The following is a 17,288-nucleotide window of genomic DNA, read 5'->3' as shown; positions in this document are numbered from 1 at the left end:
CATCGCCCGTTCTACTGCCAGACGGACGTCCTTCAGTTGTACGCCACGTGTGGTGTGTGACTCATCTGACCAGACATCTCTGCAATTTGTGCTGCTGTGAGCTGACATCAGAAGAAGATGGGCCCTAAGAAAGCTACCAGGTCCTCCACCACCAAGAAAGTTGCTGAGAAGAAGGAACAGAAGAAGGAAGTGTCACTTAAGTCTGGTATGGACCCCAAAACCTTTTTTGGGACCCCAAAAGGTACGCCTGCAGCAGCGGTGTCTGGGGTGCAAGCTGGGACCAGCACATCCGCATTAGTGGGGGCAAGCCACCAACCCAGGGCCAAGCACATGATGAGGGTCAAAGAGGTAGCCAGCCTAATGTTTGCAAGCAGTGATACTGAGCCTGAACTAAACTTATCGCTGTCTCAAAGTAGTACACAATCCACGCAAGATGGAAATGCTCAACAACCACCGCCAGCAGTAGATGTTCAACAACCACAACCACCGCCCGCAATAGGAGTTGTTCACCCACAACCACTTCCTGCAACAGTTGTTGAACAACCACAACCACCGCCCGCACAGTTGTTGAACAACCACAACCACCGCCCGCAATTGGAGTTGTTCAACAACAACAACCAAATCCCACAATAGTAGTTGTTGAAGAACCACAGCCCGCAATAGTACTTCCTCAAGAACAACAACCACCATCTCCGCACGCAATAGTAGAAGTTGTTCCTCCCGAAGTTGGGGCAGTTCAGGAAGTAGAGCCTCATTCCGAGCAAGAAGAAGAGGAAGCCACTTCTGGAGGTGATCTATTGTCTTTCAATTCACCAAGGGAAAGGAGGGTTAGTGCATCGAGTTCTTCGCCAAGCATCCCTTCCGATGACCTTGATACGGATTGGCAGCCACAACTATCTGAGCATTCAAAGGAGAGACATCCCAAGAAGACCAGGCTAGGAAAAAGGAAGTTTCCAGCAAGGCTTGAACTTATGGAGGCCGATGTAGGTGAGCAGGATACTGCTGGTGATAAAGACGGGTCTGACACTGTCATCATCACGAGCGTTATTCCTGGTGCAGAGGATGTAGACCAACATTTTCACCCTATCCAGAAATGCTGCGATTAGTGATGAGCAGGTAGCACGCATAATTCCTACACACTCAACACCCAAAGTAACACCAGCCCCCATTTTTTCATCAGCGAAGGCCCGGCAGCATCCGACATCCAGCAGAAGCGCCACTTCAACAGAAGGAGGTAGTGGCAGTACTAGGACTGAGCTGTCACATAGTGAAATTCAGCAATCCTCCAGTCCATCCGGCATTGGAAGTGGGTCCTCCTCTTCCTATGGCAGGAGACAAAAGTTTACCTCCCCAGTGTGGGACTTCTTTACGGTTCACCCAGTTCAGGAGAACATTGCTGTATGCACCATTTGTCATGTCAATGTTAGTCGTGGTAAGATTGGTACAAACTATGGTACTGGAGGCCAAACAACCCATTTGAAAAAAACACACTTAATCAGGTGGGAGAACCACCTTGCAAGCTTAAAACATGTGAGCACTGGTGTTGGTGGGGATACAGTGCTACAAGGTCCACTCATGGTTGACCAGGATTTAGAAGAAGAGGGAGACGATGACCTTCTATCTAGGAGTGGTACACAAATGAGCCCTGTCGCCAGCACTGGAGTGGTAAAGTCCACATCCTCCGCATCAGCAACTTCTCAGTGGCACCAGAGTCAGCTGGAGACACCAAGGAGTGCAAAGTCTGCGATGCAAGGTGGTCCGTCTAGCATAACTGAAAGAAATACAAAGCAGCGTACCATTACTAGCATGTTTAGGCAGGAGGGAAAGTATGAGCGGAACCACCCAATAGCACGTTTGTACAATGCGAAACTTGCGAAAATGTTGGCACTGGACCTTCTCCCATTTTCATTTGTTGAGGCTGTTGGATTTCGGGAATTAGTGGCAACCCTCTGCCCAAAATGGAACGTTCCCAGTCGCTACTATTTTGCCCGAGTTGCTGTTCCAGCACTACACCACGACGTGCTGGAATTGATTGGGAAAGCCTTACAACAGAGTGTTGTCCATTGTATCCACCTGACAACAGACATGTGGAGCAGTTGCGATGCTACAGATTTCATGTGCATCACCACACACTGGATCTCTTTTGCAGGTGTTAAAGACAAGTTAACTTCAGGCCTCCTTGACGTTGCTGGGATTTTTCTATGATACGCGCAGACATGCAACTGTAGCCATGTTTGCTATGGAGAAAAGTCATACTGCTGAAAACATTTTGTCTGAGTTTAACACCAAGGTCTTTGAATGGCTGAAACCAAGGGGCCTTAAGATTGATTTTGTTGCCACCGACAATGGCAGTAATGTAGTGAAGGCAATGAGAGAAAGACATTATTTCAGGGTACCCTGTTTGGCACACTGCATTAACTTAGTCGTGCAAGACTTTCTGAAAACTGAAGCCAAAGTCAGCAACATACTGACCATCTGCAGAAGAATATGCACGCACTTTAACCATTCTTTTAAAGGACGGAAGCTGCTACGGGTCATTCAGCATGAGCATAAATTGCCAGTCAAAGCACTGATCCAGGAGGTCCCAACATGTTGGAACTCAACTTATTTCATGCTTGAGCGTCTCTTTGAGCAGTACATACCACTGAATGCTTATGTCATGTCAAGAAGATTAGGGGATCCTACTGTTGATCTTAAAGCCCTGACCATTGAGATGTGGCAGTGGGACCTCATTAAATGCATCACAGAGATGCTACTACCCTTTGAGGTCTTCACACGTGCAGTTAGCAGGGAGGACTGTACTATGGGCCAAGCCATCCCATTGTTGTACATGCTTGAGCAACAGGTGAAGGAGGTCTGTCAAACATACGAAGGTGACGAACAAAAAGTTGATGCATATACCTTGGCCAAGGGCATAGCCAACCGCTTATCTCTAAACGCAAGGCTTCAAATGATTGTGTCAGGTGAACATTACATAACTGCAACAATGTTGGATCCACGGTACAAATTATTTGTCAGCAGCAGCGCAGTAATTCCTTTTTCAGATGAGGATGTTGCCAAGTACAAAACTTCCATAGCTGCGGAAGCTAATGATTTAGAAACTGAACGGCTGTTACTTAAAGGCCTGCCAGTGCCAGCCCAGGCCAGTCCAAGTACTCCTGACGCAAGTTCTTCACAGCATGAGAGCAGTGCGTCTGCTTTCCAGCAGGCACCAACAGTACCAAAAGCAGCACCTACACGATCTGATTCAGCAGACCCAACCAAAAGCATAACTGCTTTTTTTCTACAGAAAGGGATGGGTAAGTCCGTTGATGTTGCAAAGGGGAAAGAGGACCAGCAAAGCCGAGCCCCAATGAACACTGAGCGGATGGTTCAGGCCTATCTGGATGACACAACAGAGGTGTTCATGGAGCAAAGCCCATTGGTCTATTGGTATGAAAGAAGGAGACAGTGGCCAGTGCTGAGCAGGCTGGCGATAAAGTATCTGGCTTGTCCTGTAGCCAGTGTCTCTTCTGAGCGGGTTTTCAGTGCTGCTGGTGCCATTGTGACATCGAAAAGGACTAGTCTCTCCCCCAAAAGCGTGGAGAGGCTGACAATGATAAAAATGAATCAACGCTTCATACCACCAGACTATAAAGTACGTGAATCAGAGCAGGATGAAGAAAGCGAGTCTGAAGACCTCCTCACTACTGGGTTACATGACCTACTTCTGTCCGAACGCACAGAGTTTGAGGACGAGCTCCTCTTCCCTGACAACTAGGCTTTTAAATTGTTACTTTCTCCCTTCCTTTATTTGTGTTATTTTCTTATTAACAATGGCTTTCTGGTGCTAAACTGCAAATAAAAACCACAACCAAATCCATCCCCACCACTGATTCTTTTTATGTACCTACTGGAGTTGCACGCCTGTGCATTTATTTTCACTGTATCTTTTTATTTACCTACTGGAGTTGCACGCCTGTGCATTTGTTGACTGCAGCACTCCTCAGAGTCTTGCTCCATCTTCTTGCCTCCCACTCAAGTCAATACAATTCCATCTTGCCAGCCATACATTGGATGTTGTATGTAGATGGAGTATAGTAAAATAATGTAGCCTCTAACAGTCCCTCCATAACAAGTGAACCGTACAGTCGTGACTACAGCCATCCTCTATATCATTTGAAATCTGCAACTCATCACTGTCTTACTCTTAAGGCTACCACCTCTGTCTGCAGGCATTCATAGACGACTCTTCAGTGTCAATACTTGAGCAGGCATCCACAACTGAAGTCAACTTGTTGTGACTCGTCATTATTTTTAAAAGGCTTGGCAGCATCTGTGATCAATCATCTGATAGTGAAAGACCAGAGCAAGACAGGTATATTAAATGAATGATGCAATGCATTGCATAGGATGTTTAGCTGACTCTGAGCAAATGTGCATGGAATTGAAGTATACTAGTAAGTTCAGACTCACGTGATGGGCAATTTTTCCATGTTATTTAATAATATAAATTATTTACGCACTTGTGATCCTACTACTACAGGTGCAGTCAGGACTTAATTTATCGTTCGTAGTCACTCACTACAGAGTAGACTGAGTTGCTGGTGCTGTTGGACTAGACGTGCCACACCTGATAATGATGGTGACACCACACATATCATTGCACGCTGTCAGGCAGTTGGATCTGAGCTGATTGATGTACGATGTTTCTTGGAGTGGAATACAAGGTAAATACAAATAAGAGGCACAGCACAGTAGACCCAGGCTACTTCATGTGTGTGCAATGTGCAGTGGTACAGTACAATAGTGGTATGATTGGTGACTGAGAATGACGCATTGATTTTGTTGATTAATTTTGAAAATGCTAGGTTGCTTTTTTAATTTTATGCCCCTTTCTCTGGCTCAGTCAAATTGTTAGGTAAATGCAGTTTGTGTTACTGGCGACCCTGTGTCGTGGGACTGTTCTGTGCTGGCTCCTATCTTTTCTTGTACTTCTAGATTAATAATGATGTGCAACTAGTAGACTTATACATAACATATTGTATCGAAGCCGCCTCAGTCTGAAAGTCCTCTCTTTACGACTACTCCGCTTGTATTATTTTTTTGATCTTCACTGTATTTCAAATACACTTTGTTTAGGTCATTCACATTCTTTTGTATTTGCCTTTTCTTTTTCAATCCACACAGGCTGGACGTTTTTTACCCACTGCTATTATACTATGAGCGTCTACTCACCATTACCACTAATCATCATCAACAAGCAATTGGATGGCGGGAAACAAAGAATGATATTCAGCGTATCCTGTTTCTACGTTTATTCCTTACATTCATTGGCTAGTGGATCAAATTCAACATCATAAATCATCGTCTTCATTGTTTTGCTTTTGTTGTCTACATGCGTACTGTTTTTATTTCTCAAACCTTTCCCAAAACCCCCGTACCCATCCATTCAACAAACCCTAACCCTCTTCCCCCGGGCTGCGTGGTTTCATTGAGGTGTGATGTTTGTTACATTAAATATACACCAACAATTTGATCACGCGCTTGCTGGGGCAGATGTGGTGAAAGCAACAATAGTGTCATTTCAACAAGGCATGGCCGGGATCTTCTTCTGCTTCCCAACTCAAGCTCTGTGTATAATGCCAATTAATTTACCATTACCATCAAACAACGAATACGTAATGAATTGGCGTCATTGTTTGTGTTTAAGTTTACAGCATTATGATTTAGAAAAGTTTGACGTTGACGTGAGTACTACAACTACAGTTGAACTTCTTATCTTCTCTTGCACTTACTTTCCAGTCCCCAAAACCATTGTTTTGTTTCAGTTTAGCAGTTGCTAAATTGTATTGGGTCAGTCGTGTAATGTACTGTACTTAATACTTAGACTACCCCCACATTGTCTATCACGAAAATGACTGCCTCTTTCTTTTTGTTTCAAAATGCTACTGGCAGGGTCTGTCTACTACTACTATCACAGAAGTTCAGAACAACAGATTCTTATCCATTGTCTTGGGAAACAAATGCAGCCCACTTCATCATCAGCAATCACAGGTAAGATAAGTTTGCTGTGAGTTATAACGCAAGAAAGACTGGTAGTTCTTCTAATACTACAAATATGACTCGGTGAGGGTTTACCGCATCTATCTGTCTGCATGTTAAAGATGTGGCCAATATATTTTTTTATTCGAAAGCACTGTCCCCTGACCTGCATGGCCAATTAAACGTTGTGATGTTGCACAACGTACATTATTTGGTGAAACAGTCCCCCCTCCACCCCCCCAACAAACACGAATGAACTTCAAATGTTTTCTTTTGAAAATAACTTTGTCTCATTTTTATTTTAACATAACATAAAGAAAGATGATAGAAAAATAAAATATATATCAAATCTTACCCCACAGCTGTCCCTACCCTCCCCTAACCCCAACCAAATTTCAAAGTTAAATGTAAACCCCAACACCCAAATCCGACCCACCAACAAAAGGATTTAAAAAGGGGCAAACAAACAGGGTCCATCTCAAAGCCGGCGGGCTTTCAGGTGTTTGTCCACAATGACCTTGACACGCTCCTCTATTCCATCCTCAAGCTTCTTCCGCTCCTCCTCAAGCCTCGCTACCCGGCGGAGAATCTTTTGTTGCAATTTCCGGCACCTACATTTGCACGCATGTTGTGGGGGGGCCGCCGATGATGTAACAATTTGGCGGCGGGCGGCTGCCTGACCACGGCGACGTACTCCTGCAGGCTTGGGGGCCGGGGCATTGGCCGCCTCCTCCTCCTCTTCCTCGGCCTGAGCCACCAGCCGGCAGTAGGCCTCTACGATGGCCTGCAGTTTCCGCTGCCGGGCCCGGACTGCCAACTCCTTCCTTGTTGGTTTTGAAGAAGTAACTATAAAGAAAGAAACAGAATTGTTGTAATCCAAAATCCCCGCAAATCAAGAACACAAAATTGATTCAACACATAGTGGCACAGTAGCACTAGCAAGCAAGCTGAGTACAAAAAATTGTGTTGCATCTATCTTGAACATTCTACGGCCTATATAATTAATTTGTTGGACTTTTTGGCACGGCATTATGCCTGCCCTAGTAGCATGGGTGTACTTCAACGGTCACACACATTAGAACGAACACCTGACTTTTTCATATCTCGTTTTATATTATATACTCTGATTCCGGGAAGGCGGGAACAGTCTCAAACTAACATTAATTATCAGGGGGCAGCTAGTAGTACATGTCTAGTAGAGACTATCATTCTTTATATCGCGCAACAAATCTTATTTGGTTTGTGTTTCACCAGCAACGACCCATGCATCCAGTCGTCCCCTCCTTCCCTTGCCTTTGGGTTTGACCAAAACACCGCTGCTGCTGAGACTATCCAATAACCACCGATATTGGGTGTGTCTCCCAACCACGCTGGCAGCTGTGTTTTCCCCTTTCCATGCTTCAACAACAACCCATGCATCCGACTGCTATCAGCCACCTGCATTACTGTAGTGGTAATGCTAAGCATGGTAATGACAAGTAAAGGTAACATCATATATTGTCCAGTACAGTACAGTGAGGAAGTTTTCCCCTCCCACCAAGTAATGCGGATCACTATTGAATGTAACTTACCTTCGCCCACCGCTGTTGGCTCCCCCCCACTGCTGCTGGTGCTGGTGTAGGTGCCTCTGGTCCTCCTGTCCCCGCCGGGATCGCTGACGCTGCGCCGCTGTCCCCGTCGGCACTGGTGGATGGTACGGGTTCTGCACCTATAAAAATAAGTAAACCTTTTTAGATGGATGCACAGCCCCCATCGTACTTGTTCACCAAGAATGGAGTTTTTCAAAACAGTTAAGTACAACGTACGTAATCAGTAGGAGTCCACATTGCATAGTACAGCAGAGTCACTACACATATTAGCATTCATTGTTATGGTATGGTACCCAAGCTCATCTCATCTGTACTGCTACTCTAGTCCTTGGAAATTTGAAGTGAACTATGTAACCTTTGTACATCAATGTATCCAGTTTTGCGCATGCTACCTCGCAGCTTGTTGCGCAGTACGAGAAGACGCCTTTGAGGCAACATGATTGTTCAATGCATACACCTGAAGAGGTTGGAAAATAAAAGGGCCCGTATTTAAGTTTTCTATGTGGATTGTGGAATAGAGTTTGCTTACAGGTTACAACTTCTTTTTAGCATGGCTGCATAAATTGGCCTAAATGTATTTCATACTGTCTAACGTGCACCACTTTTGTCATTAATTTTCGGCAGATGAGAAGATTTCCTTCTACGAAGCTGACATTTCCAGAGCTTACCAAAAAGAGGCATATGTAACCAGTATACGTTCAATGGTGAGGGGTCTCCGACATTTCCCACATTTCCCTATCGTGCACTAGTAGCTGTACAAATGTTGATTACTTTATTCTGCCTTTTTTAACGTATTTCACGGAACAACTTAAAAACATTGATGTTACTTACTTACTTCTAACAAAATAAAGCTTTTGAAGTACCACTTTGACTCTGAAGTTTATTTTCAGTGTCTGTTGTCTTGTAGACTCACACGAGTGAGTGAGCAAAAGGGGGTTTCTTAGGTCATGGTTTGTGTAATAAAAGCATTGGGCATCTTGGTATTGGGGTTCAGGAGTGTGATAATTGAATAATTGACCAATGACTGAGCCCATATAGGTTGTCGTTCAGTGAATTGTGGGTTCCTCAGAGTTCTGTGACTGAGGTGTAAGTAAGGTCCAACCTGCCTATCAGCTTCAACATCCAATTTTCTGGTGCATACATAGTCATGTAATATGTATATGACTCCATAGAAGATAGAATACCCACAAGACTAGTAGTGGTATACTAACGTTTACGGATCACTGACATAACCTCGACAGACCGAATATCGACTGGACAAAATATCGATGACTCATTATCGACAACAAAATTATCGATTGACTATACTTAAACAACAAACCTCAAAAATATCGAATCCACAATATCGACTACTAAAAACAACGACTACAACAATATCGACTAACAACATTATCGATTTCTAAAACATCGATTATTACATATTTATATAAAAACAGTCAAAATATCGAATACAAAAATATAGATAGCAAATTGATCGATTTAAAAAAAATATCGCCATTAATACATCCTAGAATAAATGACTTTATTATTTATAAATTGAGTCATACTAATCATAATTATTCAGATATTGTTAATATAAATAGATAACATATATTATATATTTTCCTAACATTTACAACACACAATAAATACAAACATACATTTTATAATACATAAACAATGTTTCGAACCACTACACATTTCTTACAGCTAATTATATATATTCCTCCACTTTACAAATATCAAGATAACATTACCTATACTAAATAAGGCCTTACACATTAAATAAACGTTAATTTGCGTCACCCATATAAGGAAAGCAATTAGCATAACAGATAAAAAAATTCAAATCCACAAATAAAAACAGACTATCAATTGAAACAACCAATCCTATTTCTGAAACAATTAAACTAATACTATATAAATGAGATCACAGCAAACTAAAATGCAGGATACATCTCCTAACTAAAGGAAGACGAAACTCTGCAGGATTTCAGAAAGAAAACTGATTGACTTCAACAGAAAGAGAGCTACACATATCTAAAGTAAGTACTACTACATTATTAGTCAGCGAACATGTAACTCTCAAACCTCACACCTATGTTTAAAAGCCAAATACCTCAAATATATGTATTTTTTTTTACCACTCATCCTACAGACAAAAAGAAAATACAGAAGACCTACACAACACCTGGACATCAAAAGTTACATATAAATAAGTAAGTATATATTAGAAATGTAAATTCGACATTTAATAGATAGGTTACTAAATAGAAAGTAGCTAAAAACGTCTATCAAAATATCATAAATAGTAATAAAATATTTGTACACATTTTCTCAACTTCCACAGGTACAAAAAGATATACACAGAAAATTAACAGTTTGAAGAACATCAACACATGGAAATAACGACTTGAAATCATCAAAAGATTTACAGGTAAAATAAAAATGTACTAAACTGTATAATGTGATTAGAACATTATTTTTTCTAAAAATGTAATGACATTCTCTTTTAATTACCTCCTAGCACTACAATACAATCATGACTGAAGGAGCTAAATTCATTTATTCACAAAAAGGGAAAATGCTTCTTTGTTACATGGGATATGTCTACACTCAAGAGAAACAAAAAGATTTGAAAGTGTTTTGGAAGTGTACGAAATATTATGCCAACAAATGTTATGGTAGAGCTATAACTCAGGAAACTACTGTTACTTATACTAAAGAACATAATCACCCACCCAATGTAACAGAAATAGAGATTAGACAAATGCTAGATTCCCTTAAAGAAGCTAGTACTAGAACTGATCAACCAACAACTGCTATTCTGAAACACCATTTAAGTGTACTTCCCCAACATGCTTCTAGCCAATTACCATCTATCGAATCCCTTAAAAGAACTGTAGCTAGACAAAAAAGAGCAACATGCACTACTCCTCCCACACCAAAAACTTTAGAAGAAGTCCAAATTCCCCCTGAACTCTCTGTAACTCACAATAAAGAAAATGTTATACTCTATGACAACAAATCTAAAGATAAAAGAATTATACTGTTTGCCACAGCAAACAACATGACTAAACTTACCCAATGCCAAACTTGGATGATGGACGGTACTTTTTCTGTATGCCCCAAACCTTTTTATCAATTATACACCATCCATGGTCATTTCCAAAATGCAAATATTCCATTCCTTTATGCCCTTCTACCAAACAAACAGCAAGCTACATATCAAGAAATACTAACTGAAGTCATTCAACATACTAACAACTATTTCCCACAAAAAATTATCATTGACTTTGAAAAAGCAATGATAAACAGCATCCTTAAAACATACCCACACACAGCAATACAAGGTTGCTATTACCACTTTAATCAATGTATCTGGCGACATCTACAAAAACCAACCTTGAGTATCCAATACGCCACTGATAGCACATTTGCTTATCAAATCAAAAAACTCATCGCCCTAGCCTATGTTCCACTAACAGATGTAACTGAGCACTATAACTTATTAATAGACAGCCCCTACTATAAAAGAAACGAAGATAAACTAAGCCCTATGCTTGACTACTTCGAAGACACATGGGTAGGAAGGCTACACAGATCAGGCCATAGAAGACAACCCAAATACCAAATAGCTTGGTGGAATGTCTACCTTAGCACACTAAATAAGGAAGCAAAAACAAACAATGCAGTTGAAGGATGGCACAATGCCTTCCAAGCAACTACAGGCCGAGGAACGCCTACCCTTCACAAATTAATACAATCCTTACAAAAAGAACAGAGTTACCAGGAGCTCCGAATGGAGCAATCAGTAACTTTGATCGGACCTAAACTCACCAAAGAAACTAAAAAAATGTATAACACACTCCAAAGTCAAGTTACCCTCTATCCAACTAGCAAAGGACTAGAATATCTATTAATGATAGCAAAAACAATTCTTTAAAACATTACATAACTATACACATTAAATTAAGCATTTGTTTCCTAAAATCCTTGATTATAACATGTAACAATTTGCAATTAAATTATCAAATACATAATATTAACATATATAAAATGTATTTAGATAATGTATTTACAAAATGTTACATACAACGTAAGTAAAGCAACATTTAAAACAGTTTCCCCACCCATTAAATGTTCAGAAAATACTTACATTTCTGTTGCAGCTTCAAACGTAATCCAATTCCAAGCAATCCATACGACACCATTGCAAAAACCCATACAATCCATGGAAGCCCAAAAAAAAATGCAAAAATACAAGCAAATCCATAGCGACTCCTTTCCACTTTAATAGACACGAGATACGTTAGAAAACCCGAAAAACAGTAATGCAGAAAAAAAAACGCTCCAGGAAAACTTGAAATCCCAAAAATGTTTGTGCAAAAAAAAGAGTATATAATACTCGTCACACAGCTCTGATCAAAAAAGAAGGAAGTCCTCCAAAACAGCGAAACGCGACGATAACCTAGAAAAAATAAAATACAAACCCACCCACACAAAAACACCCACACATATATAAATACACATATTTGTACACCAAACATATTATCTTAGTAACATTTAAACATATTACCTCACCTCACACGCCTACAACAAAAACGCGGTAAAAATCAAATATCGTACACTCTACCTAACACCGAACACACAATCTTCTCTTAATAACTCTATCTACATAAACCTAAACACAACACACATACACTAACAATAACTTCATTAACTTGTAAAAAACAATTAAAACAAACTTACCCTCTCTAACGCGAAGCAGCATCCAACCGCGATCTGTTGAAGCACCAAATAAGCCTAAGTAACATTACGCGGTTAAAAAGTAGTCCCTGTATACAGCAAAATCCTCTTTAATTTCTATATTCCAACATTTAAAAAAATACACAGAGTATTATATTAAGTGTAAATAATTATTTAAATTGTATAAAATTATTTCATAAATATTCATTACTTTGAAATAATTATTCAACTGTTATGTGATACTTATAATAATATTTGATAATTTATAAATACATTTAGAAAAGAATGTATATGTAAAAAAAATTGCATATATAACTTTGTTACAAATAAGTTGTTATTAAAAATTGGAAATATTATTTTAAACATTATGTATGTATATAAAAAAAAAATTGTGTTTATCTATGTAAAAATTATTATTATAAATATGTTCAATATTCATAATAATAATTTTAAAAAAATAACATGACTTGGTAAAAAACAAAAATGTTACTGTTACAAAAAAATGTACATATTTTTTTATGACAATATATTCAATGTGTATGTGAATAAAATTTGTGTTATTAAATAAAAAGTACATATTACCAATTTGTTTCTTTAACTATTTAAATTTGAATATATGTAAAAAAACATAAAATTATGTTAATATCATTTATGTGTTAAAAACATATATATGTACTTCATATATTTTTTGGGATAATAAAAACTGTGTATTAAAAATGTTCAATACAAATAAAAAAATTAATCTCTACTTACAATTAATTTTTTATATGTTAATAAACTGTTTTTCATTTATTGCATTTAACCCTGTGTATGTTTCCTTCTTTATTATTGTATATACATATTAATTGCATATGAAATATTCTATTTAAAAATGCCTTATAAATTTTAATATTTTTAAAAATGTATTAATATTTTAAGTACTACAATAACAATAATTATAATGAGAAAAGAAAAGTTCTATGTAATGTAAAAACGTTATTATATTATCCTACCAATAATAAGTATTTATTTAAAAATTGTTTTCTTATTTCCACTGCACCAATTATAAACTCACAAAACCATACTACACATTAAAACCATACAAATTACTATTCCCATTTCACCAATTGTAAAGTCATGGAAGGTGCTGGACACTGAACCCATACTAATTACTATTCCCACTCCAGTGGGTGCAAGAGTAGGGAAAGTAAATACTTCATATATTAATAAATTAATGAAAAAATCATATCTATATAATATTTTTTATAAATGATTAACAATTAAATATAACATAATAATTAATATTTTAAAATTACTAATTAACTATCATTATTTATCTTACTTTCCTATTAATAATAATTTACAACTAATTACCAATAATTTATGAGATAATTTAAAAATGAATTACATTTTTTTTTCTATTTAATACAATTAACTAAAACATGTATTAACTTTTAAGACATACTTTTACAACGCGTACCTTTACAACGAAACTTTAACAAAGCAAATACCATTACACCACATTAATTTACAACAAATATTTTTACAAAATAAATACCTTTACAACGCATAACATTACAACATAACTATTTATAATTATATAATATTGTGTTTAATGTATATTAATAGAAATTGTTTTTTTTAAATGTATTAAAAATTAACTAATGTAATAAAAATTTAAATTTACCTTATTTGTACCCTGTACCCCTCTAACCTAAAACCCCAAACTGACCCTGAACCCTAAAAACACCCCTTTACCCACAAACTGAAAACTGACCCAGAACCCAAAAAATACCCCTTTAGCCACAAACTCAAAACTGACCCTGAACGCTAAAAATACCCATTTAGCGACAAACTGAAAACTGACCCAGACCCCTAAAAATACCCCTTTACCCACAAACTGAAAACTGACCCTGACCCCTAAAAATACCCCTTTACCCAAAAACTGAAAACTGACCCTGACCCCTAAAAATACCCCTTTACCCACAAACAGAAAACTGACCCTGAAACCTAAAAATACCCCTTTACCCAAAAACTGAAAACTGACCCTGAACCCAAAAAATAACCCTTTATCCACAAACTGAAAACTGACCCTGAAACCAAAAAATACCCCTTTACCAAAATACTGAAAACTGACCCTGAACCCTAAAAATACCCCTTTACCCACAAACTGAAAACTGACCCTGACCCCAAAAAATACCCCTTTACCCACAAACAGACAACTGACCCTGATCCCTAAAAATACCCCTTTACCCACTAACTGAAAACTGACCCTGACCCCTAAAAATACCCCTTTACCCACAAACAGAAAACTGACCCTGAAACCTAAAAATACCCCTTTACCCAAAAACTGAAAACTGACCCTGAACCCAAAAAAATAACCCTTTATCCACAAACTGAAAACTGACCCTGAAACCAAAAAATACCCCTTTACCAAAATACTGAAAACTGACCCTGAACCCTAAAAATACCCCTTTACCCACAAACTGAAAACTGACCCTGACCCCAAAAAATACCCCTTTACCCACAAACAGAAAACTGACCCTGAAACCTAAAAATACCCCTTTACCCAAAAACTGAAAACTGACCCTGAACCATAAAAATACCCCTTTACCCACAAACTGAAAACTGACCCTGAACCCTAAAAATACCCCTTTACCAAAACACTGAAAACTGACCCTGCACACAACATATACCCCTTAATCCCCAAACTGAAAACTAACCCTGAACACTAAAACGACCCCTTTACCCAAATACTGAAAACTGACCAAGAACACTAACAATACCCCTTTACCCAAAAATCCAAAGCTATAACATTTTTTATATATTTATATACTTACCAACACTTCCGTTGTAATAGTATACAATGCAAAAATACCTGCCTAGTTAAAACATGTAATGTAAATACATGCCTTGCTATGCTTTTGGCGTTGTAAAAGTTTCATTGTAAAGGTAGTGCATTTTAAACATTGTGTGCTAAACGTTTTATACATTATTTAAATATTAACATTTCCTTATGTATTTATATATTACTTCCCAATCTATTCCCCTCTAAAAAAACAACCCACTCCAGAAAAGGAAAAATTTCATGTAACATAATTAAGAATTCAACAATTAGATTACATTATTTATCAAATATATTTTAAATAATGAACATTAATTTTTTAATGAGCAATTAATTAAATATTACTACCAATTAATAAAATTACATATTTAATTGATGATCATTTAATTACTAACCACCCTATTTCCCTATAAACTCACAACCCCCTACATAACATAAATTACTTTAAATAACATAAATAGCAATTACTCAATTAAATTACATTATTTACCAATTATAATTTATATAAATAAAATACTTTATTTAATTAACAATTATTATAATATGACGACCAATTACAATTGTTTACTTTTGTAAATAATAATAATAACATTACTTACCACCCGATTCCCCTATAAACCCACAACTCGCGACATGACATTAATTTAATAATATTACATAATTAGCTATTATTCAATAACATTAATTACCAATTAAATTTATTATAAGTAAAATATATGATTTACTGAACAATTATTTAATGTTAAATACCAATTAATTAATTAACATATTTAATTAATTATAATTAAATTACTTCCCACCCTATTCCCCTATAAACCCACAACCCGCTACATGACATAAAACATTACATTTTAAATTATGAACAATTATTCAATTTATTTAAATAAATTACCAATTAAATTATATATAATTAACATATTTTATTTAATTAACAATTATTTAATTATTAATACCAATTAATTAATTAACATATTTAATTAATTATAATTAAATTACTTCCCACCCTATTCCCCTATAAAGCCACAACCCGCTACATGACATAAAACATTACATTTTACATTATGAACAATTATTCCATTTATTTAAATAAATTACCAATTAAATTAGATATAATTAACATATTTTATTTAATTAACAATTCTTTAATTATTAATACCAATTAATTAATTAACATATTTAATTAATTATAATTAAATTACTTCCCGCCCTATTACCCTATAAACCCACAACCCGCTACATGACATAAATTATTTAAATAAGCATTATTATCAAATAATCGATTAAATTAAAATATTTACCAATTAAATATTATATATTTAATTAAATTGTAATTTAACAATTAATTAAATATTCATACCAATTAATATATTTACATATTTAATTAATTATATTTAAAATACTTCCCACCCTATTCCCCTAAAAACCCACTACCCGCTCCTAGAAATTATTATAGTAATTTAATACTTTTTAAAAATTATTATTTATTTTTTCAATTAATTCTATATAAATAAATAAATAATAATAATATATTTTAACAAAATATGTATTTATTAAACATTAAAACAGTGTACATTTAACTATTAGATATTATTTATATCCATATTAAGAGTCGATATCATGACAGTCGATATCATGACAGTCGATAACACAACTTTCGATATTTTTAAACTACTAAACAAATCGATATTTTTTACTAACGATATTACTTACTCGATATTTTATCTATCGATATTTTTTTACATACATAACAATCGATAAAAATTACATCGATATTACTTACCTCGATATTAATGCCATCTCGATATTCTGTAGTCGATATTATGTCCATTCGAAATAAATAACTCGATATTAAGACTGTACACCAACGTTTACAAAATACTAGACAAACATCTGGATGCATACTTGGTTGGTGTCAATTGCCAAAGCAGAGACATTACAGAGGAAAAAACCTAAGACAGGAGTGGACCCTGTGCCTACAGCTATTCTAATTTTTTGTTATCACATATTTATGGAAAAGATTAATACCTTTACTAAAGAGTCAAAATTTCTTTAGGAAGTAAATGTAATTAATCGGTTGAAAAAAAAAAAGCTCCGTTACAAAGTTAGGGAAATATCATTGTTCC

Source organism: Lissotriton helveticus, chromosome 8 (assembly GCF_964261635.1).
Source record: "Lissotriton helveticus chromosome 8, aLisHel1.1, whole genome shotgun sequence".
Lineage (NCBI taxonomy): Eukaryota > Metazoa > Chordata > Amphibia > Caudata > Salamandridae > Lissotriton > Lissotriton helveticus.
Note: the sequence above shows the minus strand (reverse complement) of the source record.